The sequence below is a fragment of the Phocoena phocoena genome, chromosome 6 (assembly GCF_963924675.1).
Source record: "Phocoena phocoena chromosome 6, mPhoPho1.1, whole genome shotgun sequence".
NCBI lineage: Eukaryota > Metazoa > Chordata > Mammalia > Artiodactyla > Phocoenidae > Phocoena > Phocoena phocoena.
This window is the reverse complement of record NC_089224.1, coordinates 29,117,881-29,138,544: the sequence shown is the minus strand read 5'-3', so window position 1 is coordinate 29,138,544 and position 20,664 is coordinate 29,117,881.

Genomic DNA, 20,664 nt, shown 5'->3' with positions numbered 1-20,664 from the left:
CCAATTCCTATAACTGTATACTTTTAGTATATTTCCTTTCAGTTTTTAGTGTGTGTGTGTTTAAAATAAATTTTGATCATGCGGTTTTGAGAAAAGTAATACACAGGCATTGCAAACAATTTGGAAAATATAGAGAAGTATAAAAAAAGTCACCCATAATCTCAACAGCCAGTGGAACCCTTCCAGCTTTAATCATCTTGCTTCTTTATAAACTTTTTTATACAACCCAAGCAAGGCAGCTTTTTAGCTATACATTTAAGATGAGGGATAGTGAAACATTTCTCCACTTCAATGAAGCTAGGAAATCAGACAGGGTCTCCCTCACCCAGTCATCGAAGGAAGCTGGAGCCGCATAATAAGGGTCTACAGTGCCATGTATAATTAAGGGGGTATGTTAGTAAATGTATTACGAGCAAAGAAAAATGACAAGATCTAAGGAGCCAAGCATGATGGATTGCTTCAAAGAAGGCTGCTTACCAAGCGGGGCCTATATCATGATGTGCAAGAGAACACTGCAAAGAAAATCCTATTGCTGAGGATCCAGAGGATGTATTTACACGTATATATATATTTAAAATCCCTTGGATGGACATTTTACCTGTGTTACCCTCTTTCTGTTTCAGAATTTCCATATGGAGTGTTACCTCACTAAACCAAACTACTGTAGGGTCAGTGAGTTTGAAGTCTAATTAATTTTTTTTCCCATTACCAGAAGGTAATCTTGGAATAAGATCTTCAAAAACATTGTAATCTTTCTGTAGGCATATTTATCTCTTTCCATCAAAACAACATACCAGAGTTTACAAAAAATTCTTTCAGATGAAATTCAAAATTCTATGAGTGTTTAGGTACTAGTTGACAGACATTCCATTCTAAGCTGGTTAGAAAACTGAATTTTTTTCCAGGTCCATAAAGCTGTGGTTGAGCCTATGATGCATCAAAACAGAGAAATGAAAAGTAAAAATGAAGTCAGATTTGACATTCACCATCCCAATGACAGATACATAAAAATAACGAGTTGCTTCAATGTCTGAATCAAAAATCTAAAGGTATAGACAAAAGGTATAGACATAGACAGTACATTGGACTTTAAACGTTTCATTAAATTTTTTGAGTGTTATGTAGACACAGTAGATGCTCGGAATTGAAACTGGAGGTAGAAGGCAGCAAGGAACTGAGAGTCCAGCTACTTCAGGGCAGAGTCTATGTCAGATTTATTTCTTCTTTCCATAATCTTTGGTCCAATCCCTGGAGCTTGTGCTCAAAATATTTTTGTTGACTGAGTGACTGACCAACTGACTGACTGACTGACTGAATGTGCATGAGAACATATGGAGTGGTAGTCTGTGCTGTAGATAGTACGTTGTAGCCTGTGTGCTTTATTGAGTCACTGATTCTATGAGAACATATGGAGTGGTAGTCTGTGCTGTAGATAGTACGTTGTAGCCTGTGTGCTTTATTGAGTCACTGATTCTATGAGAACATATGGAGTGGTAGTCTGTGCTGTAGATTGTACGTTGTAGCCTGTGTGCTTTACTGATTCACTGATTCTATGACTTTGTTAAAAAAAAAAGCTTTTAAAATATAAAATCAAAATCAAATCAATAAATCAGCAACTTTACTCATGAATCTAGGCTAGATATTGTGGTAAACATAAAGATGGTAAATCTTTCCATGTGGAACATGTTGGGATGAGATTAAATAACAAACATTAAATACATTTGTGAATCCTGAGAGCCATGGGAACATTGAACAGCTTTTAACTGAGAACTTGCCCTATACTGCTGTACACCAAAATTAAAAACAGCTTCAAATTGCTATTATTTTGAGATATTTCCTCCCTTTCCCTCTACCACTGCTACAAAAGGCCAAGTATTTCTGCCTAATTGAGGTCAGGCTGACACGAACAGCTGGATGAGACTTAACCTGAAGTTTTGGTTGGATCAATTCACCAGCCCCACTGACCCAGAATTATAGATATGACATTTGCCATTCACCGTATTAATCATTCTGACTAGATATTAAATTTGTGATTTACTTATTGGAGTACACAGACTTAGCCCAAGGGATAAGTCTCACCTGAAGTGAAGTAAAGTGAAAGTTTCACATCTTGGATCAATGTGACATTGAAATAATCAGTGAATATGATAGTAAAAAGTCAAGCCAGAAAGGTTTTCATGTCTGGGGTAATGATGGCTGCCTGAATCCAAATTTCTCTCTACATGTCCTTATACATCTACTTCCCAAATATAAAATCACCAAATAGTACAAGTAAAACCACACATGGCCCATGCCTTCAGCCTTACTAGTAGACAGAGAATACCACAACCCTCAAATTACCTGAAAATAGAGAAATAAACACCAAATTTCAGGAGAGTCCCACTACCACTTCAAGCCTGCAGACGCTGAGAGTAAAGAGAGGGAGACTTAAGTGACTCACAAAAAAAACCAAGAGACAGAAGTGAAAGATACACGAAGCATAGGCAAAATCACCCCAGAAAAGCCTAACAGTAAGTGTCAAAATATTGAACCCATGTCTGGACTTAGTAGCTCAAAGCACCAGCTACAGAAGAGAGGCTTAAAATGAACAGCCCTGGAAGTGGAAACCTTGAAGAAGCATTGCTGCTTCAGTGGAAAAATCAGATGGAGAAGTGGCTGTGGCCTTGAAGATGTTGCCATGAAGAACCAAAAGGAAATATGAGAGAAAATTAAAGAATGAAATTAGAACACTCCTTAATACCATACACAAAAATAAGCTCAAAATGGATTAAAGACCTAAATGTAAGACCGGACACTATATAAAACTCTTAGGGGAAAACATAGGAAGAACACACTTTGACATAAACCGCAGCAAGCTCTTTTTTGACCCACCTCCTAGAGTAATGAAAATAAAAACAAATGGGACCTAATGAAACTTAAAAGCTTTTATAAAGCAAAGGAAACCATAAACAAGACGAAAAGCCCTCAGAATGGCAGAAAATATTTGCAAACAAAGCAACAGACAAAGGATTAATCTCTAAAACATACAAACAGCTCATGGAGCTCAATATCAAAAAAACAAACAACCCAATTAAAAAATAGGCAGAAGACCTAAATAGACATTTCACCAAAGAAGACATACAGATGGCCAAGAGGCACATGAAAAGCTGCTCAACATCACTAATTATTAGAGAAATGCAAATCAAAACTACAATGAGGTATCACCTCACACCAGTCAGAATGGGCATCATCAGAAAATCTAGAAACAATAAATGCTGGAGAGGGTGTGGGGGAAAGGGAACTCTTTTGCACTGTTGGTGGGAATGCAAATTGATACAGCCACTGTGGAGAACAGTATGGAGGTTCCTTAAAAAACTAGAAATAGAACTACCATATGACCCAGCAATCTTACTACTGGACATACATCCTGAGAAGACCATAATTCAAAAGGACGCATGTACCCCAATGTTCATTGCAGCACTATTTACAATAGCCAGGACATGGAAACAACCTAAATGTCCAATTACAGATGAATGGATAAAGAAGATGTGGTACATATATACAATGGAATATTACTTAGCCTAAAAAGGAATGAAAGTGAGTCATTTGTAGAGATGTGGGTGGACATAGAGTCTGTCATACAGAGTGAAGTAAGCCAGAAAGAGAAAAACAAATATCGTATATTAAGAAATGTATGTGGAATCTATAAAGATGGTACAGATGAACCTATTTGCAGGGCAGGAATAGAGACATAGATGTAGAGAATGGACATGTGGACACAGTGGGGGAAGGGGAGGGTGGGACAAATTGGGAGACTAGGATTGTCATATATACACTACCATGCGTAAAATAGATAGCTAGTGGGAACGTGCTATAAAGCACAGGAAGCTCAGCGACAACTTAGATGGGCAGGATGGCGGGGGCGTGGAAGGGACGTCCAAGAGGGAGGGGATATACATCTAGCTGATTCACTTCATTGTACAGCAGAAACTAATACAACATTGTAAAGCAATTATACTCCAATAAAAACAAAAACAACAACAAAAGAGAAGCATGATGTTTAGGAGATATAATGGCTCACAAGGACTGATAGCACCTCTTCCTAACCCTGTGTTCAATGACATCCCATTATTAGCTTGAAATCCACCACGGAGGAAGTATACATACCACAGAAAGTAGCAAATGCTACAAATCAGGCTACTGATGCCCCTGGAGATCTGGTTGTTAAACATTTATCAGCAAGCTGTTGCACCAATCAATCCCCTTTCTCCACCACCACCAACCGCAACAGCCATCAACATCATCCATTAAAGAAATTGCACTTCAATAAACTGGCGTAAGAAGGCACTCCAGGAGCCCTGCCCACAAAACGCCTAGAAACTGAAAAAAGTCAAGCTGATTTCTTAAGGAACAATTGTAAGAAGGAAACAAAGTTAAGCTGATGAAAATCCACCCCAAAACCATTCACAAAGCAGAAGAAAACTTAACACAACCCTGCAAACTGAATTAAGTATCCCAAAGCAAATATGTGGAGATAGATTTTTTTAAATCCTAGAAATCATAAATTTAAAAAACTAAGAATATAAATGGATGCAAAATAGGAAGAAATGCAATATGAATCGATTAAACTCAAGAAAGATATTGAGAAAAAGACTCAGTTCTCTCAGAAATTAAGAATGAATTACAAAAAAAAAAAAAAAAAAAGAATAAATTACAAATCCCAATGGAGAATATATTTCAATGAAACTTTAACAAGGGGTGCTGAAGAAAGCTAGACAACCAACCAAGAGAATTAAAGTGAGACAAATAAGTTAAAAGGGTCCAAGAGAAAGTGGCTGAAATGAAAGGCAGACAAAAAAGGTCCAGCACATGAACAATTGTAGCTCCTGAAGGAGCAAACAAAATACTGGAATGGAACACTAGCATTTAAATGTATAGAACTTCCTGGAAATAAAAGAAAAATTCAGTCTATATATAGAACAGCTTACTGTGTAACTATGAAAGTTGACATGAGACAATGATTTCCAAGACATATCCTAGTAAAACTATTAGACTTTAGGACAAAGGAAAGAAATTCTTAAGAGTCTCCAGGCAAAAAGATCCAGTTACTCACAGCAAAAAAATCAGGCATGGTATCAGCTTCTGAGCCCCACACAAATGAAGACAACAGTGAAGCAGCATGTTCATGGAACTCAAGGAAAGTGCTAGTCAAGAATTTTATATCCATCTGAGCTATCTAAACCATGGAATACTTGATACATGGGAGAATATACTAGAGAATGAGCTTCATTCAACTGAGTGATAACAGAAGAAACTTCAGCAAAATAACCAATGGTGAGTCCTTCAAGTAGTTAATTATAGAGCTAGGAGTAAAAAAAGGGAGGGAACATGAGTGGCAAGCACATAAAAATTGTATTTTCTGATAAAGTAGAAACAATGTGACTAAAAAATGGAGGAGAAAGGACAAAGATAGGGGAAAGCAGAATAAGATCCCTGCCTGTTATAATAACTGGGAGTCAAACGATACCATTGATGGGTCAGATAATAAGAGGTTAAGTAGGAAAAAAGGAGTTAGAGGAACTATAAAATATATAAATACAAAAGTGATAACTAGAACAAAAAAATTCTTAAATGCCAGAAGAACTTTTTTTTTTTTTCAGAAGAACTTTTAAAATGAATATAGATGATATTCTAAATAGGGAAAGAACCACAGTAGATACAATATAATATACACTGTAATTATAAAATAGTATGATGAAATTGAAACCAAACATATGTCACATTGTTAATATGAATAGCTCTAACTTGTCTATATATTATGACAAGATCTTCAAACTGGATTATATAGCACCACCAGCTCTTTGATGTGATCAAAAGACACACCTAAAGCATAATGATTCAAAGAGTAAAAATAAAGAGACGGACAAAGACTTACCAGGCTAATGGAAACAATAAGAATTCAAGGATTGTTACTGTGATATAAGATAAAGTGGAATTTAAGCCAAAAATCATTAAACAAGATAACCACTTATTAAAATTAAAACTATAATTCACAAAGGACTGGAACCTGTTTTGGAAGGGAAAATGCTATAAAGAAAATTATTGGCATAATTGTCAAAACTGCAATATGGACTGTAGTTTAGATAAAAATGTCATAGCAAAGTCATATTTCTTGAATAAGAGAATGGCCTTGTTCTTAGGAAATATACATAGAATTATTAAGACGTAAAGATACATGACATATGCAACTTGTAAATGGCTAAAAAAGTAGTGAATCTGGGTAGAGGGTAAATGGGAGAGCTTCGTATTGTCCTTGCAACTTTTTGTTAAATTTGAAATTACTTTTTTAAGAAAGCAAATTGTATGCATTTGTTAAAACTCATCAAATGAGGTCCACTTTAAATTTGTGCATTTTACCTTAAAAATTCCACAAATCACAAATGAATGTTGAGCTCTAATTAATAGATATATGCTAAAGTGTTTAAGAGTGATGCAGGCAATTTAAAAACTCTTAAAAAATAAGATGACTCGATGGACAGGTAAGAGCAATGTATAGATGGTTACTAATGTGGAAAAAGCAAATATAGCAGATGGTGGGTATATGAGTATTAATTGTGTGATTATTGCAACTTTTTCTGTATGTTTGAAAGTCTTCATAGTAAAATGGGAGAAAAAAAGGTAAATCAGTAGTTTGATGCCATGTAGACGTTATAAATAACTAGAGGACTGACTAGATTTTCCACCTTCCAGCACTTTCTTTTTTTACTCCGCCTCTTTTAGAATCTAACATCCGGTCCAGTCACATAAAGTCTTGGAAACACAGGGAACCACTACCTGTGTCTTACTTGAGTCCTAATGCTCTATTGGATGGGCAAGTTTGTTCACGAATCGAACCGGCCCTCACAAATCTAACTCCGATTTCCTTTTTCTTTAACTTGGAATAAACTAGGCCAAGGCCCCCTCATACATTGAATTTACTTCCTTTAAAACATACTTTGAATTTGCTTCCTTTGTGGGTACATATGCATCACACACACACACACACACACACACACACACACACGCACACACACACACCTGTCTTCGCTGGGTGAGGCAGAGCCAGTTCCCACTGCTGTGGAAGTCTGGTTCTGGTTTATTTTTTAGGGTAAGAAAAAGGCCATTAAAATTCTCTCTGACGGTTGAGTCAGTCCTTGTTGGGGGAGGGGAGGGACAGAACCAAGGGAAGAAATTTCCTGGTAAGCAAAGCCCCACTTAAAAATTTTCCCTTTCTTTTTTTTGTTTCTCCTTTTTTCCCTCTTGAAGCGGCTCTCTCTGGAGTCAAAGCATTTTACAAAAACAAACCACTCCAAAGCTTTCAAGTCCAGGGAAAGCTCAAGCAAAGTTAATTAACATGAAGGTTCTCACAAAAGTTAATTAACATGAAGGGACTCACAAAAGCTGTCTGTTGGCATCTGCTCGCCTCCCATGTGCAGTGGTTCCTTTGTCTGATGGCAGACTCTAGCCCAGCCCTGCCGGCCTTGCAGCATCTCCCAGGGCCCAGGCTGCCTTCATTTCTCCCAAAGCACGTCTGCATCCTCCTCAAAGTTACACGACGTTCTAGGAGGCTCTTTGCTTCCATGATGAATCGTGGCTGCTTTAAGAAATCCCCGAAGAAAGCTAGTTTTAAAAATGCTAGTTTGAAAAGGAAAAAGAGGAAAGAAGGATAGGGAGAGAGGGAAAGAGGAGGGAAAGCAAATGAGAAAGGAAGATTAAAAAAAAAGTCCTTGTAACAGAGAGATGATTTTTTGTAGACCTATTAAAAAATACAGATACACGCAAAATATAAATCACTTAAAGAAATAATAATATAATGAAATAAATAACATAATAAGTAATGAATAATGCAACATATTAAGTAATAATATGTAACTATCAAATAATATTACATTAATATTGATACATAATATTGAATACCATTTGCATGAACACTATAATGAAAATGTACACCCTCTCGGTCTTTGCCTCTGTTCTTTTTTTTAAATATAAAAACCCATTAAAATAATTTTATTTCTTTTTTGTGCCTTGACCTGAATGGTTATATTTTCTATAATGAAAATGTATTATTTTTTTGCATAAGGACATTTCAATAAAGGTTATTAAAAGATTTAAAGTCTTGGGTTTCATTTCTTTTCCATTTTATTTTTAAAAATTATCTTCATTTTACATATGGTTTTCAGATTGCTGTAATTTAGCTTTTTTTTTTTTTAAACATCTTTGGGGTTTTTTTTGGTTTTATATATTTTATTTTAATTATAAAATAGGTTGACATTCTAATAAGTTTTCTGAAAGTTGTAAAACATTTTGCTTAAACATTTTCTAAAGGTAACTAAAAGTATAAACCCAGACAACTTTAAACTCTTAAAACCAAGTACCAGTGTTGATTGCAGGGTTCTCATTTCAGAAGCATCTTATGCATGACAGGGGTGTACAGTTATATAAATCTGTGTTTTTATTGTTGTTCTTTTTGGGATCCTGTATGTAGGCTACATTTTTTTTTTTTTACAGTGGTTTAGCTCACAGTACATTCTGTCTACAAAATACTGTTCAAATTACTGTTGAAGGTGTGTCTGGCCTTATCTGTTTAGTGCTACCCAGAGTATATAAAATCAGAATGAATTTAGTATTTCCTAGTAAGTTCTTAGGTGCCGCCTTCTTTTTTTTTTTAAACATCTTTATTGGAGTATAATTGCTTTACAATGGTGTGTTAGTTTCTGCTTTATAACAAAGTGAATCAGTTATACATATACATGTATCTCCATATCCCCTCCCTCTTGTGTCTCCCTCCCACCCTCCCTATCCCACTCCTCTAGGTGTTCACAAAGCACCGAGCTGAGCTGATCTCCCTGTGGTATGCAGCTGCTTCCCCCTAGCTATCTATTTTACGTTTGGTAATGTATATATGTCCATGCCACTCTCTCACTTTGTCCTAGCTTACCCTTCCCCCTCCCCGTGTCCTCAAGTCCATTCTCTATGTCTGAGTCTTTATTCCTGTCCAGCCCCTAGGTTCTTCAGAACCTTTTTTTTTTTTGTAGCTTCCATATACATGTGTTAGCATACGGTATTTGTTTTTCTCTTTCTGACTCACTTCACTCTGTATGACAGACTCTAGCTCCAACCACCTCACTACAAATAACTCAGCTTTGTTTCCTTTTCCATTGTATATATGTGTCACTTCTTTTTCCATTCATCTGTTGATGGACACTTAGGTTGCTTCCATGTCCTGGCTATTGTAAAGAGAGCTGCAGTGAACACTGGTACATGACTCTTTTTGAATTATGAGTATATGCTCAGTAGTGGGGTTGCTGGGTCATATGGTAATTCTATTTTTAGTTTTTTAAGGAGCCTCCACACTGTTCTCCATAGTGGCTGTATCAATTTACATTCCCACCAATAGTGCAAGAGGGTTCACTTTTCTCCACACCCTCTCCAGCATTTATTGTTCGTAGATTTTCTGATGATGGCCATTCTGAAGGGTGTGAGGTGATACCTCATTGTGGTTTTGATTTGCATTTCTCTAATGATTAGTGATGTTGAGCATCCTTTCATGTGTTTGTTGGCAATCTGTATATCTTCTTCAGAGAAATGTCTATTTAGGTCTTCTGCCCATTTTTGGATTGGGTTGTTTGTTTTTTAGATATTGAGCTGCATGAGATGCTTGTATATTTTGGAGATTAATCCTTTGTCAGTTGCTTCGTTTGCAAATTTTTTCTCCCATTCTGAGGGCTGTCTTTTCATCTTGTTTATGGTTTCCTTTGCTGTTCAAAAGCTTTTAAGCTTCATTAGGTCCCATTTGTTTATTTTTATTTTCATTACTCTAGGATGTGGGTCAAAAAAGATCTTGCTGCAATTTACGTCAAAGAGTGTTCTTCCTATGTTTTCCTCTAAGAGTTTTATAGTGTCTGGCCTTACATTTACGTCTTTAATCCATTTTGAGTTTATTTTCATGTATGGTGTTAGGGAGTGTTCTAATTTCATTCTTTTACATGTAGCTGTCCAGTTTTCCCAGCACCACTTATTGAAGAGGCTGTCTTTTCTCCATTGTATATTCTTGTCTCCTTTATCAAAGATAAGGTGACCATTTTTCATCCATGTTCATCAGTGATATTGGTCTGTAGTTTTCTTTCTTTGTGACATCTTTGTCTGGTATTGATATCAGGGTGATGGTGGCCTCATAGAATGAGTTTGGGAGTGTTCCTCCCTCTGCTATATTTTGGAAGAGTTTGAGAAGGATAGGTGTTAGCTCTTCTCTAAATGTTTGATAGAATTCACCTGTGAGGCCATCTGGTCCTGGGCTTTTTTTTTGTTGGAAGATTTTTTAGTCACAGTTTCAATTTCAGTGCTTGTGATTGGTCTATTTATATTTTCTATTTCTTCCTGGTTCAGTCTCAGAAGGTTGTGCTTTTCCAAGAATTTGTCCATTTCTTCCAGGTTGTCCCTTTTATTGGCTTATAGTTGCTTGTAGTAATCTCTCATGATCCTTTGTATTTCTGTGGTGTCAGTTGTTACTTCTCCTTTTCATTTCTAATTCTGTTGATTTGAGTCTTCTCTCTTTTTTTCTTGATGAGTCTGGCTAATGGTTTTTCAACTTTGTTTATCATCTTCTCAAAGAATCAGTTTTTAGCTTTATTGATCTCTGCTATTGTTTCCTTCATTTCTTTTTCATTTATTTCTGACCTGATCTTTATGATTTCTTTCCGTCTGCTAACTTTGGGGTTTTTTTGTTCTTCTTTCTCTAATTGCTTTAGGTATAAGGTAGGTTGTTTATCTGAGATATTTCTTGTTTCTTGAGGTAAGATCGTACTGCTATAAACTTCCCTCTTAGAACTGCTTTTTCTGCATCCCATAGGTTTTGGGTTGTCGTGTTTTCATTGTGGTTTGTTTCTAGGTACTTTTTGATTTCCTCTTTGATTTCTTCAGTGATCTCTTGGTTATTTAGTAGTGTACTGTTTAGCCTCTATGTGTTTGTACTTTTTACAGTTTTTTTCCTGTAATTGATACTTAGTCTCATAGCATGGTGGTCGGAAAAGATACTTGATACAATTTCAATTTTCTTAAATTTATCAGGGCTTGATTTGTCACCCAAGATGTGGTCTATCCTGGAGAATGTTCCATGAGCACTTGAGAAGAAAGTGTATTCTGTTGTTTTTGGATGGAATGTCCTATAAATATCAGTTAAGTCTATCTTGTTTAATGTGTCATTTAAAGCTTGTGTTTCCTTACTTATTTTCATTTTGGATGATCTGTCCATTGGTGAAAGTGGGGCATTAAAGTCCCCTACTATTATTGTGTTACTGTCGATTTCCCCTTTATGGCTGTTAGCATTTGCCTTATGTATTGAGGTGCTCCTATGTTGGGTATATAAATATTTACCATGGTTATGTCTTCTTCTTGGATTGATCCCTTGATCATTATGTAGTGTCCTTCTTTGTCTCTTGTAATAGTCTTTATTTTAAAGTCTATTTTGTCTGATATGAGAATTGCTACTTCAGCTGTCTTTTGATTTCCGTTTGCATGGAATATATTTTTCCATCCGCTCATTTTCAGTCTGTATGTTTCCCTAGGTCTGAAGTGGGTCTCTTGTAGACAGCATATATAGGGGTCTTGTTTTTGTATCCATTCAGCCAGTCTATGTCTTTTGGTTGGAGCATGTAATCCATTTACATTTAAGGTAATTATCAATATGTATGCTCCTATTACCATTTTCTTAATTGTTTTGGGTTTGTTTTTGTAGGTCTTTTCCTTCTCTTGTGTTTCCTGCCTAGAGTAGTTTCTTTAGCATTTGTTGTAAAGTTGGTTTGGTGGTCCTGAATTCTCTTAACTTTTGCTTGTCTGTAAAGGTTTTAATTTCTCCATCGTATCTGAATGAGATCCTTACTGGGTAGAGTAATCTTGGTGGTAGGTTTTTCCCTTTCATCACTTTAAATGTCCTGCCACTCCCTCCTGGCTTGTAGAGTTTCTGCTGAAAGATCAGCTGTTAACTTTACATACAAGGGGATTCCCTCGTATGTTATTTATTGTTTTCCTTGCTGCTTTTAATATTTTTTCTTTGTATTTAATTTTTGATAGTTTGATTAATATGTGTCTTGTTTGCCTCTGTTCTTATACAAAGATAGCCTTTTTTTTTTCCAGAAACAGGATTATAATATACCTACTTTTGGTAACCTGTTTTTTAATTGATGAATAGATTGTGAACTTTTTCAATGTCAGTAAACATTGGTCTCTGCAGACCCTCAAGGATTTTTCTGATTTCCAGATAATCAAATTGTCCCAAATAAATATGTATATAGGTTTTGCTATGTCACTTATCAGGCCTCTTATATATACGCATATAGTCAAATATAGAGTGTGTGTGGTATATATTGAACAAATCACATGAAGAAAGGTTATGTCTCTTAAGGGCTTACTGTGGGGATTCTTCCTTAGAAGGAAGTGTACACTTGTTTAGATTTATAAGATTTTGAAGTTATGTATCATTCACCTAGAACTTTGATACTGGGAATGTTTGCAAAGAATGATGATTTGATTCCCTTTAGAGACTTTATAATATCTATTTCCAAGTTCCTAATGGTTATGAAAGAGTCATACTGACCATGTGTAAATCTTCCTTCATTCAGGAACTGCCCAAGTGGATGGTCATGGTCCTTTGACGCTTTGTGCTGCTGCATTGTTGTCCCTGCCCAGGTGTGTTCACTGGGATTTATTTAGGAATTTTGACATGTGGGACTGATGTAACTAAGACCCAAAGGCCGAGGAAGGCTTGATTCCCATTGCAGACATCTCCTATTATCATTGCCAGAAGTCTGTTTTGTTTTTCCAAATACTTTTTATAATTCCAAGCGTCACTAAGACCCCTGGGTTTACACCAGTTACCCCAGTAACTGCCCTGCTAGCTTCCATAAACAGAAGCATTTTGCAGTGACTGGCTCAGGAAGAAAAGAGGGCTGTACATACCACAGCCTTCCCAATGCCTGAGGTGATGTGGACAGGCTAGAAACAGGGTTGATTGCTTTTATTTTCTCCAGTATAGGCTATATCAGAAAAGTCTGCAGCTGATGACAACAATGGAAACTGTGGATATAATAGGTAAATGCAAATTTAGAGACCAGAAATATTTCTAGACAAGCCCAAGACAGCAGTGAAAGACCATTCTGGATCTTGGGAGGAAGTGTGGGGTTTAAGAGCATGACCTGAGTTTGAATCCTGGCTTTGCTCCCCAGTGGCTGAAGGCGGTGGTGCATATAATGGCTGCATATATATATATATATATTTTTAAACATCTTTATTGGGGTATAATTGCTTTACAATGGTGTGTTAGTTTCTGCTTTATAACAAAGTGAATCAGCTATACATATACATATGTTCCCATATGTCTTCCCTCTTGCGTCTCCCTCCCTCCCACTCTCCCCATCCCACCCCTCCAGGCTGTCACAAAGCCCAGAGCTAATATCCCTGTGCCTTGCGGCTGCTTCCCCCTAGCTATCTACCTTACTACGTTTGTTAGTGTGTATATGTCCATGACTCTCTCTCGCCCTGTCAAAACTCACCCTTCCCCCTCCCCATATCCTCAAGTCCGTTCTCCAGTAGGTCTGCGTCTTTATTCCTGTCTTACCCCTAGGTTCTTCATGACATTTTTTTTCCTTAAATTAATGGCTGCATATTATGTGGTGGATTGGTGTCCTGCATCCATTCCAACCATAGTACATCTCAGAGGTGAAGAAATAAAAACACTTCCTAGACTCCCTTGCAGCTAGGGGTTAGGATGTGGTTTAGTCCCACCCCTTAAGTGCAGTCAGAGAAAGCAGAAAGCAGAAGTGCGTTTGGGGACCATATTTGTGTTGTTTCTGGTGTTTCTCCTGGGAAGCATGGTTGTGGGTGGTGTGGTTCAGGAGCTGCCAAGAACTTTCCAGTTTGACTGGTGGCTTCTTGATTTTAAAAGAGGCAGAAATGGGCTTCCCTGGTGACGCAGTCATTGAGAGTCCTCCTGCCGATGCAGGGTACACGGGTTCGTGCCCCGGTCTGGGAAGATCCCACATGCCGCGGAGTGGCTGGGCCCGTGAGCCATGGCTGCTGAGCCTGCACGTCCGGAGACTGTGCTCTGCCACGGGAGAGGCCACAACGGTGAGAGGCCCCCATACCGTAAAAGAAATAATAATAATAAATAAAAATAAATAAATAAAAGAGGCAGAAACCCTCTTGGAAGTATGTTTCTGTGACATTGGCATTGCTCTTCGAAACAGCTCACAGCTTTTCTTCTCCAGCCTTCTCAATAATTCTGTTATTATTCTCAATCATTCATTACCTTGTGGTAAATCTCTTTTTGCTTAAACCAGCAAAGAATGGATTCTGTTCTTTGTAATGGAGCCAACAGAGCTGCTCAACCTCTCTCTAACGGCTTCTGATGTGTCTCCTTGGCTAGGCTCAATTGCAGTCCCCAGCGTTCTCTTTCCAGTGTATTTCTGGTTAGGGTCATTCTCTTTCCAGACTTGGAGCATGGAAGGGAAGCAGTGGTCATTTTGCAGCATGCACACACCTTCTCCCAGGTGTTCAATCCAACACTAACATAGGTGCTGCTGTGAAGGAATTTTGCAGATGCGATTAAAATCCCTACTCAATCACCTTAAGTTCATTAAACTTAACTTCATTAAAAAGAAGATTATCATGGGTGGGCCTGGCCCAATCAGTTAGAAGGCCTTTAAAAGAAGGTACAGGCCTTCCTCAGCTTTAGAAGTTCTCTCCTGTGAACAAGCTTCAGCTCACGCCTGTGGGGTTCCAGCTGCTCATGATCTTTTTTTCCTGTCTGCCCAAAGAAGGACCTTGGACTTGCCTAGCCAGCTCCACAATTGCATTTGTCAATTTCCTGTACTAAATCTATCCATCTTTCTATCATCTTCTGTCATCTCTTTTACTTCCTCTGCTTCTCTGGTTGAACCCTAACCGATACACTCTCTGACCCTCAGTTTGTTTGACTGCATAATGAGACTTACTGTCTCACACTAGGCTTGCTCTCTAAGGGTTACCTAAGAGAGTGAATGTGAAGCACAGTACCTGACAAAGATGTAACTCTATTTTGCTCCCATCCAATCCTGGATATTCATTCATAGGGTGGCTATAGCTCTGCCAGGTATGTATTCTCAAAAAGACCAGTCCTCTCTCTGCAGAAATATCAAAATGACTCTGCCAGTTCACAGCGATCCTTCCAGCCTCTGAATTTCTAGGTTTTGCTTACCTCTTCCTGAAGCTTAACCCCTATCTTCCTTTTAGTATCCTTTTATCATCTGATACAGTACATTATGCAACAGTTGTTCCCTCCCTAGCTCCCACTAAGGCCCCCCAAAAGATTGGGGTATATACTGGTTAAATTGAATCCAACTGAGACATTTTTGTAAGCTGCAAAATACCCTTTGCAAGCAAAATATGTGTGTTATTGGGATCAATGGACCCAACCTATTCTTCCTTTCCTCACCCCACCCCCAACAGGTGGTGATGGGAAAGTGTGGGGATATGGCTAAATCCGTGGCTACTCTGAGAATGGAATGGGGCCTCCCTCTGGTACTGAAGAATTAGAATCTCAGAGGTTAGATCGTTCCTTAGGATGGTCATTTGCTTGGTTTTATTATTACCACATATTTTCACATGGGAAACACTCACACTCATCCTGTGTATCTCTCTCCTCAAATGACTAAACATAGGGTTACCATGTGACCCAGCAATTCTACTCCTAGGTATATACCCAAGAGAAATGAAAAAATATGTCCGCACAAAAACTGGTACAAGAATGTTTGTAGCAACATTATTCCTAATCACCAAAAGGCAGAAACAACCCAAATGTCCCTCAACTGACCAATGATAAACAAAATGCAGTAGAGCCATACACTGGAATTTTATTTGGCCATGAAAAGGAATGAAATATCGATACCTGCTACAACATGGAAGAACCTTGAAAGAAGCCAGTCGCAAAAGATCACATACTATATGATTCCATTCATCTGAAACATCTAAAACAGAGCAGAAGGTAGGTTAGTAGTTGCTTAGGGCTGGGGGAGGGGGAGGGGTGGATAAGGGAATGAAAGCTAAAGGATGATGAAAATGTTCTAAAACTGACTGTGGCGATGGTTGCATAACTGTGACTATACTAAAAGCTATTGAATTGTACACCTTAAATGGGTGATCTGCATGATATGTGAATTACAGCCCAATAAAGCTATTAAAAGGAATCCAGAAGGTGGAGATAAAATTTATTCAGCAAACACACGCTATGACTTTTATGTTTTAGTCAGCAAATACACATGCTTCAGGTATACCTGCCTCATGCCCAGATTCCAGATTTAAATGCTCTAATCTAAATGCTCATCAACTGATGGACCCCCACCCAACTCACTGGGCATCACCTTTTTAGAGGGCCACATCCAGAAATGAATTAATATAAATTAAGAATGCAGAACACAGTAAACTCTTCACGGTCTGGCACAGGGTAAATAGCCTGTACGTATTTGCTATTATGACTGTTATCGTGGAATTTGCAACACTTCCCAGTTTATGCTACTTCTTCAACTGCTCATTCCTCCCTTTGTGGGTTCCTTTGCTTCCTCTGCTCCCTAAGTGGGGGCACTCCTTGGGCTCCGTCGTTTCTATCTACACCCTCTCTCGGCAGGTGCCCGTCAGCTATGGTTTCTATTCCAATGGTTCCCAGACTGACATCTTTCTGGACCTCTGGGAACATCTTTTCAAGTGTTTAAATGCTACCAGTTCAAAATTAAATCCATCCTCCCCCTGAGTCCACCTGCCCCTCCTCACTCCCTCATCTCACTTGCAGGCGTCCATGTCCTCACGGCGCTCACCCAGGCAGGAAACCTAGCTGCCATGCCTGCTAGGCTCCACCCATGCCAAACTCAGCATTCTTTCCCCAGCTGCGGGAGTATCGGTGACTGACGTCTCGGCTCAGTCCCTCTTTGGGAGTTGTGCTTGATGGAAGAGAGACACCTGGCCCAAGATCGTGCCTTTTTCCTGACAGCAGCCTGCATCCAATGACTAGTCAATGTGAGAATGTCAAGCTCTGGCCTCCTTGCCATCATTTGAGCCATCATCTCGTCTCCCCACGGGACCAGCTGCATGACGGTTCAACTTCTCCCTCTGCTCAGTGCTGCTTCTTTGACTTTCCCATAGGTTTTGACCCTGTACACAAATCTCCTTCTCAGAGTCTGCTTCTCTTGGAATCCGACCTTCCGCACTGTCAATCACTTTTGACTTCCCTGATCTCTTCTCCTTTCAATGACAGTCTAAAGCCTGTCGATGTCCTGTGAATCTGTGACTCCCATATCAAGTCCGATGCCATGGCTGAGTTTAGATCATTTGGAACAAAAAACCTGATTCCCGTTGGCCTGAGCACAGAAGCCGTTTCAGAACTGAAAATTTCAGTCATAGATGTAGCTTTAGGTATAGCTCGATCCAGGTTTGAAATGATGTAACCAGTCTTGACTTCACCTTCTTTCTTCCTTGGCTCTGCCTTCTGCTCTACTGACTCCTTTCTAAGAAAAACTCTCGGGCTTCCCTGGTGGTGCAGTGGTTGAGCGTCCGCCTGCCGACGCAGGGGACGCGGGTTCGTGCCCCGGTCCGGGAAGATCCCACATGCCGCGGAGAGGCGGGGCCCGTGAGCCCTGGCCGCTGAGCCTGCGCGTCCGGAGCCTGTGCTCCGCAACGGGAGAGGCCACAGCAGTGAGAGGCCCGCGTACCGCAAAAAATAAAAAAAATTAAAATAAATAAATGAAAAACTCTCTACCCCTCCAGTTGCAAGGAAGCTCACTTCCCTTCCTCGCTGCCCCACCCCTCTCTCTTCCTCATCTTTTCTGTTTCCTCCTGAATTTTAGTGCCCTTTCCTGCTCATTTTGAGTCTCTGTTAGGGTCATATTTACTGGGTTTGTTTGGTGAGTTAAGTTAGGGCCTGAGACATATTAAGCAAGAAACTGTGGTTTTATTGCTAGTGGCACTGCTACCCAGGCTGGAGCTCCACCTTTAGCATCTGTATTTTGGATAGACTTCTGTTGCCGTTGGTGCTGAGAGAGTCTGACTCCACTGAGTATGCGAGAGGACGACCTTCTTGTGGGAGGGAGAATGAGAGGAAGGAATTCAGAAGGGGTCAAAGGTGACAGGTCAGGACTTTCTACGCATGTGGGTATGTTTGGGCAAGCACGTGCATGCACGATGTGTGTTTTGCAGTCCAGGGTGGATGCAGGCTATGTCCTCAGCAGTGGAAGAAGAATTCATAAATACAGGCATCCTCCCTTACTTACGCTTTGAAAAGCCCCCCTTAACTGTGTGTGCCTTATGACTACAGGCCATTAGAGACCATTAGTAGATGAACTCTGAGATTTCAATCATGAAATGCAAACTGTCTTGTGAAATGCAAACCTAGTTTCACATAGTAATCGCTTCTAATTAAGGAGGAATATTTTAGCCAATTAGCTTTTGGAATTTAAGTGTAATCAGAAGGATACTGCAGAGATTTGCTAACTGCTTCCCCCATTGCAGTTGTTTGCATTTAGTGCAGATATATACTCTGTGTGAATGATTACGCATGTACCCGTGGTGGCCGAGAGGCCCAGAGCTCTTTGGTTATAGTAGTCATGTGGACGGCAGTCACCCATACCTCTGAAATTATCACATAAAACAAATGGGGGAAGGAACGAGGGCAATAAGAGAGAATGAGAACATCTGACTGAACTAGATCCACCTTCTAAATCTGACTTGAAGGTGTTGGCTCATGTTAGGCACCAGATTTCTTGGATACAAGATGACAACAGTCTCATACAGCTTTAGTCTTCCATGATTCATGGCCAACTCCCATGATTCATGATAACCTCCCATGATTCCATGTAAGGCGGGAACTGTACAGGAAAAGGTAAAGCATCCACTGATAGAAGAGCCAAGCGAGCTTATTGACACTTCAGCATCTGGCAACTGCTCTTGTAGCCCACGGGTGTTCTGACCATCTCTTGACAATCTGTCCCACTCAATCTTTTTCATACCTCTTCCTCATTTGAATAGTCTTTTCCATAGTATCGGCCTCACTTTCTGGACATCTGACCATGTCCCCTCTGATGGATAGCTGTTCTCTCTTGCAATCCATAGCAGGGAGCCTCCTGCTTCTCTCTGTTCCTGCCTCATCTCGCTTCTTCTCTTGCTCAAAAGAGGCTCTCACCAGGAGTCTACCTACCACTGCTGCTGACTGAACTTTGTAATTACAAAGATTATTCTTTTGGCATCTTGGGCTAAATGCTGCAATCCTATTATATAATAACTCACCAGTCAGAACTTGCTCATCAATTTCTCCTCCATCTGTATGATTTTTTTTCTTTCTAAAAATAAAACAGGTTCCTTTCTACCACTCCCCCTTCCACAAAAATACAAGCTGTTGTCCACTGTGTACAAAGATGGCGCTACTGCTGACAGGTTATTTCCCGGGCTTACTTCAGTGTGAACTTTTTTTTTTTTAAAGGAATTTTGCCTTTTTATTTTAAAATTTTATTTATTTATGGCTGTGTTGGCTCTTCGTTACTGTGCGAGGGCTTTCTCTAGTTGCGGCAAGCAGGGGCCACTCTTCATCGCAGTGCACCGACCTCTCACTATCGCGGCCTCTCTTGTTGCGGAGCACAGGCTCCAGACGCACAGGCTCAGTAATTGTGGCTCACGGGGCTAGTTGCCCTGCGGCATGTGGGATCCTCCCAGACCAGGGCTCGAACCCATGTCCCCTGCATTGTCAGGCAGATTCTCAACCACTGCACCACCAGGGAAGCCCCAGTGTGAACTCTTATCTTTATTCTTTGCCCTGTTGGTAGCTTACATCACACTCCTATACCTTCAAGTTCTGTGGATAGGAAGGAGACGAATGAAGAGGACACTTCCCAGGGAAAAAAGGAATATATATATAAAGGGGTTTAACTGACTTTGAGAAAGATGTGGCTGTGGTTGCCTCTTCTGATTGCCACTGCTCGCTGGGGTGTGTCTCATTTTTAGAGCAAATGCTACCTCTACAGGCTTTGTTTCCCTTCACAGCATCTTGGCTGAAAGGTCTCCTTCCCTTTGTCCCAAGAAAGGAAATCCCTAAGGGAGAAGGCATAAATCACTGATTATGACACCCTGCCACGTAGAATGTTTTGCTTTGGCCACACCAAGCTGAGTTTGGGTTATCTCTATTGGTCACTTCTTTTTGTAGCAGAGTTCCCTGTGTCCCTCCGTTTTCCTGAGGTCCAACCATGTTCCCAACAGACCAGAATGTCCTTTCAAGATCCTTCTGACGGCAGTTGTAATTTCCTGTCAGGGAACCTATGCAGAAAAGGTGTCCAACATGCCTTCCAATGTGAACAGTTAAACAGATTCGCATTCGAGGCATGTTCTCATTAGGTGCAGGCTTCATGAAAAGTAATTAAAACTTGGCAAATATTCTTGTTGGATGATTAAAAGGTCATCTCCGCTTCTCCTTTGGGGAGGTCATTGCCAGTTACCAAAACTGAACACCTGCCTTTACATCAACACGGCTGCTGCCTGAAACTTAGAGGAGCACACAGCATTCCCGAAGCTGACAAAAAAAGTGGGGCCTTACGTTTACCTAAGTCCTGAATAAATGTGGTGGATTTTGGGACACAAATC